Genomic DNA, 7,059 nt, shown 5'->3' on the forward strand with positions numbered 1-7,059 from the left:
AAAGAAAAGAGTAGCTGACAATATTCAAGTCCCCAAGTCCAGTGTAGGCTACAAGGAGCTCTCAAGCCCGGGTACTTTCACTATCACCTCATACTACTTTATCTTCCACGCATCGGTTAACTTTGAACCACCCAACCTTGGTCAATTTAGAATCAATCCCAGGCCGCCCCCGCCCCCCTTTTTTTTTGTTTTTTTTGGGGGGGGTAGTTTGTTTCTTTGTTTTTTCGAGGCATGGTCTCATTGTCTGGCTCTGGCTGTCCTGGAACACGCTTAAGTATGCCTGCTTCTGCCTCCCAAGTCTGGGATTGAACGAGTTAGCCATTATGCTTGGTTTATTCACACACACACACCTTTTTTTTTTTTTAAGATAATAGAATCTTGCTATGTAGTAGCTCAAACTGAATCAATGTAACCTTCCTGCATGGCCTCCTGAGTGCTAAGACTGCATGTTTGGATCACTATCCCCAGTTCCGGTTTAGAGTCTTTTGGTCAAGATTGGAAGAGATTAAGTCCCAGGACATGGACTGTGATACAGCAAGAATAAATAAATAGGGGCTGGAGAGATGGCTCAGTGGTTAAGCGCACTGACTGCTCTTCCAGAGGTCCTGAGTTCAAATCCCAGCAACCACGTGGTGGCTCACAACCATCTGTAACGGATTCTGGTGTATCTGAAGACAACTGCAGTGTACTCATATACATTAAATAAATAAAATATTTTTTAAAAAGAAGAAGAAGGGGTTGGGGATTTAGCTCAGTGGGGACCTTGGGTTCGGTCCCCAGTTCCGAAAAAAATAAAATAAATAAAATAAAAAGAAGAAGAAATAAATAAAAATGTAAACAAAGAAACACAAGGAACACTTATGCCCATCCCAGATAATGTGTTCATCTTTGAAAACAAATTGGTATACCTTTACAATGAAAATGTGGAGTGGAGCCGAAATTTACAATTCCTACAGCTGGGTATAGTTGCACACACCTGCAACCCCAGCAGGTCAGGTAGATAGAGGAAGTCCAGGAGAGTGCTAGGTCATCCTTGGCCATATAGGCAGTCAGGGCACATGAGATCTTGTTATAAACCAAGCAAACTGCAACTCCCAAGGATGCTTTTCAGTTCAGTTTTGTGTTTAAAAAAATAAAATGGGCACCTAGATCTTGCCTTGGCTGTCTCAAGTTTGCATGAGGATAGAAGCATAGGGACTGGAAAGTGTTCTGTAGACTCTGTGGTGATTTGGAAAGCAGCGAGAGTGTCTTTCCTTCCCCCACTCATGAACAGTTTGTGAAATTACTCATTGCAAATCCTGGAATGTGTCAGAACAGGGAAGAACCACAGAGAGCACATGAGCCTCTCGCTGTACAGATGGGAAAAGGAGGCCCATTCAGGGCTGGTGCCTGCAAATTCAGTGACAGAATGTGGCCCACACTAGGTCCCCTGACCTGGGTCTGCCTGTGCCCGTGCCTGTGCTGCCCACCCTCCACAGCACAGTAGAGAAGCCGAAGGCTAACCTTCAGGGTAACCAAGCCTGACACTGACACTACGGGAGAATGAGAGAGGTTGGCACATTCTCATGCCAGATGTAGGGTTTGCTGTCCTCCGGCTCTCCTAAGGGACCCATTAACAAGGACACTCGCTTTCGTAAAGCCTTCTGTTACTCCATAGTCATTCAACAAACACTTACTGAGCATCTGTTATGTATTGAGGATCGAGATGGTTGCTGGAGGGGGAAACATAATACTATCTCATTTTATAACGATTGAACTGAGTTTTCCAAGTAGGTTAAAAGGCTACGTTACCCAGAGTTGGAGACACCAAGGCCAAGGGCTTTGCAAAGCCTTACCCTTCCAAAATATTCAACTTCATATCCTATAAATGCTTACTGTCACAGGCATTCAGGGGTCAGGGTGGGAAAATCATTTCAGCCTAGAGATTCAAGGACACTGAGCCACTGAGTGAAAAATGGTAATATCCATTATACAGAGGGAACTTAAGCCAGGTGAGGTGGCGCACGCCTTTCATTCCCCCACTCCAAAGGCAGAGTCAGGTGGATCTTTGTGAATTCAAGACCAGCCTGCTCTACACAGAGAATTCCAGGCCAGTCAGAGTTACACAATAAGAACCTTTCTTTAAAAAATAAAATAGGGGTTGGGGATTTAGCTCAGTGGTAGAGCGCTTGCCTAGCAAGCACAAGGCCCTGGGTTCGGTCCCCAGCTCTGGAAAAAATAAAATAAAATAAAATAAAATAAAATCAACTATATATCCAAGTGACAGAGGTGTTCTTTCCCACCAGCCCTCCAGGTTCTGAGCAGCAGAATGGACTGTGAGGTGAAGAGCAGAATTCCTTATAAGAAAATGAGCTTTTGGACCTGTTATTAAGTAGTGGACAGCTGAAAAGGCCGGAGAGTTGGACCCCTCGGCCCAGAGCCTGGAAGATCCTGATAAGGCTGTTCTCAGTGTCAGCAGTTCTTCTGAGGCTGACTGGCACCCAAACACTAATCCGCCATCACTGGGCAGCCACTTCAACTGATGCTCTTCTTTCGACCTTATAATCCCAGAAATGAAGCTTATTTATCGGCAGGATGCAGAAGGGAATCGGCTCAGAGAGGGTCCCTCACAGCTCAAGGTCACACAGCAAAGTGAGAACTTAGCCTGTTCCTCTGCAAAATCCAGGGCTGCCCTTGATAATGTCCCAAGAGCCAGAATTAGGATATAATTCATGGCTTCCGAAGAATACTAGGGTGGATTCTGGCTTGGTTAGTGGTACTTACATCTACCAACATCTACACCAGCCCCATCTCTAAGGGAGCACTTGGAGGTAGTGGAACCTGGTCCTGTGCCCTCTCCCTGGAGAAATCTTGCCTTTGGTTCTTTCTGAGATGCAGAATGGATATGGTGGCTCACTCCTTTAATCCCAGCACTTGGGAGGCAGAGGAGGTGGATCTCTGGTTTCTAGGCTAGTGTGGATTACAGAGCAAGTTCCAGGACAGTGAGAGCTACATAGAGAAACCCTATTTATAAATAGATAGATAGATAGATAGATAGATAGATAGATAGATAGATAGATAGATAAGCAAGCAAGCAGAATGATGAAACAGTAAATGGTTAGACCTCTCACTCCATATATTTAAATAGACATAAACAGGAATCCTAGCCTGTGTGACCAAGGCTCACAATCATTTCTATTGAACCTCACTCATTTGTGCCATGGCCATCGACTGAACACCTACTGTGGGGGGGGGGTCTGTGTGTAATGTATCTGTGTGTGTGTGTGTGTGTGTGAGAGAGAGTATGTGTGAGGGTGTGTGTATGAGTGTGAGAGTATGCGAAAGAGAGTGTGTGTGTGTGTGTATGTGTGTCTGTCTGTGTCTGTGTGTGTGTCTGTGTGAGTGTGTGTGTATGAATGTGAGAGTGTGTGAGAGTGTGTGTGTGAATATGTGAGTGTGTGAGTGTGTGTGTGTCTGTGTGTGTGACATTGTAGGATCTGGGGCTCTTCATCCATGAGCAAAGCAGATACATCTGAGACACCTGGAGCCTGCAGATTAGTGCAAGACTAAAGAATAACTTCCATGGGACCTGCACAATACGCTCATTACGAAGTTTGACAAGTGACAGATAATTTAAAGCTATTTCTTTCGGGGTTGGGGATTTAGCTCAGTGGTAGAGCGCTTGCCTAGGAAGCGCAAGGCCCTGGGTTCGGTCCCCAGCTCCGAAAAAAAGAACCAAAAAAAAAAAAAAAAAAGCTATTTCTTTCACACAAACCTCCCATAAATATACATTCTTAGTTTAAAAAAAAAAAAGAGCACTCCAAACATGAGTGTCCCATCATTACAAGGGACGCATAATTGGAAGAAATGTCTCTACAGTGGCTTCATGTTATTAAGGGGCACAGAGGCCTCCATTGTTGAGTTCTGGCAGAAGGCAGTGGGGAGTTCTGCATCTGCGACATCTCGTTCCTCTTGAGTGATCCCACGACGCTACACTGACTGGCAGTTTACTGTCCCTAGAGATGTTCTGTCATCATGCCAGCTCTGGTTGAGTAGACCCCCTACCCACTGGAGAGGTGGTCTCATACAAAGGCAAGGATTCAGAGCCAGGCAGACCCTCACCCTGGCTGGCTGACAGTGCCTTAGTTCAAGAAGGGCTGTGCTTGCCCCAGACCTGGAATGTGGGGAGCTGTACTAAGACAGGTGTCAGGGTGAGATGAAGAAACAGGAAGGAGAATTTTCAGACTGACACACAGAATGATTTAATTTTGAAATTCAAGCACCTGGCTTTCTGATAAAACTGGCAATTGACTTTTAATCTCAGCACTGGGGAGGCAGAGGCAGGTGGATTTCTGACTTCAAGGCCAGCCTGGTCTACAGAGCAAGTTCCAGGACAGCCAGAGCTACACAGAGAAACCCTGTCTCAGAAAAACCAACCACAATAACATCAACAACAACCAAAACAACAAACAGAAATAAAGTGTGGGACTGTAGCTCGGTTGGGGAGAGTGCTTGCCCTGGGGTTCATCACCCTGGGGTTCATCCCCAGCTCTGAATAAAACCGGTTGTGATGATGTATACTTGTAACCCCAGCACTAGAGAGATAGAAACAGAAGGATCAGAAGTGTGAAGTCATCCTTAGCTATCTAGAAAGTTCAGGGTTAGCCTAGGCTACATAAGACCCTGTATCAAACAAAATGAAACAAACCCAAAAACCTGTAATTGTTGACAATACTAAACAGGTCATCAAGGTACTAAGCAGTGCCTCTCTCCTCCCCTGGTCACTTCCCAGCTTGCCTCGCACCATGACTATGTCCAGCTTCTCCCGCCATTCCAGGTGAGTCTGCAACTCCTCACACATGGTGTCCTGTGAGGCACAGAGGGATCCCCAGGAAATGTCACAGTACTATTGATATTGCTTGGGCACCAACTGGTCCCAACACAGCTTCTCTCATCCGCAGGTCAGGAAGACTAAGATATAGACATGGGAGGACAGTGAAAGTAGACACTCCCTGTGTCCTACTTTTTGTGGTCCTAGCCATTAGGCAGCCCATGTGTTCAGTGGGAGAAACTTCTGAGGGATCATGCCTCTCCCAAGAGAGAGGAAAAAACCATAGAGTGGCTTTATCCCTTCCCTGACCAGGCCCACAATGATGTAGGAGATTCTTAGAGCCAATGGCTCTGATTCTTCATCTGTAAATGGGGAAAACAATAGGCGGAGGAGGAGGGGGGGGAGGAGGAGGAGGAGGAGGAGGAGGAGGAGGAGGAAGACAAAGAGGAAGAAGAAGAAGAAGAAGAAGAAGAAGAAGAAGAAGAAGAAGAAGAAGAAGAAGAAGAAGAAGAAGCAGCTTGTCTGATAGGCTGTCGCCATGGTGAATGAGCTGCCAGATGCTTAGAACACTACATAAGGTCCCAAGAGTGCTCAATGCAATGTCAGCTACTATTAAGAATGAAGATGAAACTGGGCAGTGCTGGTGCCTTTAATCCCAGCACTTGGGAGGCAGAGGATCTCTGTGAGTTTAAGGCCAGCCTGGTAAGTTCCAGGCCATCTTGTGCTACAAAGTGAGACTTTTTCTGAATGAATGAATGAATGAATGAATGAATGAATGAATGAATGAATGAATGAATGCATAAATAAACAAACAAACCAACAAACAATATGTACTGCTCCTCCGGAAGATCCGACTCTCAGCATCCACTTAGGTCAGTAGGTCAGCTCACAATCCTCTGTAACTCCAACTCTACAGGATCCAGTACCCTTTCCTTCTCTCTGTGGAGACCATCACACACACACACACACACACACACACACGTACATACATACATACAGACATATACACCACAATCACACACATACACACACACATACACACATACACACACCACATACACACATACACACATACATACACACACACGTACATACATACATATACATACAGACACATACATATACACCACACTCACACACACACACGTACATACATACATACACATACATACAGACACATACATATACACCACACACACACGTACATACATACATACACATACATACAGACACATACATATACACCACACTCACACACATACACACACATACACACATACACACACACCACATACACATATACATACATACACACACACCTAAAAATAAAATAAAAATTTGAAACAAACTATTAAAATATTTATACATGTAAAATAAAATAAAACATATCTTTAAAAAAAGCCTTTAAAGGGGCTGGGGATTTAGCTCAGTGGTAGAGCGCTTACCTAGGAAGCGCAAGGCCCTGGGTTCTGTCCCCAGCTCCGAAAAAAAAGAACCAAAAAAAAAAAAAAAAAGCCTTTAAAAATGATAAAAGAGGGCTGGAGAGATGGCTCAGTGGTTAAGAGACCCGACTGCTCTTCCAGAGGTCCTGAGTTCAATTCCCAGCAACCACATGGTGGCTCACAACCATCTGTAAAGAGATCTGATGCCCTCTTCTGGTGTGTCTGAAGACAGCTACAGTGTACTTATATATAATAAATGAATAAATCTAAAAAAAAATGATAAAAGAATGGAGACAAGGCCAGTGAGATAGATGGCCGTCCATGAGCCTGAGGACTGGAGTTCAATTAGCAGAAGAATACACAGAACCCAGATCAAGGTAGGAGAGAACAGACTCTCTTGGTTCATTGTTAGCCCCACATACACAACCCCACAACACAAACAAGTCAGTGTTAAAAATGTGTTCTCGGGGCTGGGGATTTAGCTCAGTGGTAGAGTGCTTGCCTAGGAAGCACAAGGCCCTGGGTTTGGTCCCCAGCTCCGAAAAAAAAGAACCAAAAAAAAAAAAAAATGTGTTCTCAATGGGGGTAGTGATAGCACTCAGGAGGTAAGGGCAGAGGGGTCTCAGCTTTGTCTATTTAACAAGTTCTAAGAACCCAGTGGCTACATAATGGCATTCTCTCTAAAAATAGATGCATACATACAGATAGATGATAGATAGATAGATAGATAGATAGATAGATAGATAGATAAACATAAAATGGAGATGAACCAACCCAAACAATGGAGGTGCACCCCTGTAATCTCAG

Source organism: Rattus norvegicus, chromosome 3 (genome assembly GCF_036323735.1).
Source record: "Rattus norvegicus strain BN/NHsdMcwi chromosome 3, GRCr8, whole genome shotgun sequence".
NCBI classification, from domain to species: domain Eukaryota; kingdom Metazoa; phylum Chordata; class Mammalia; order Rodentia; family Muridae; genus Rattus; species Rattus norvegicus.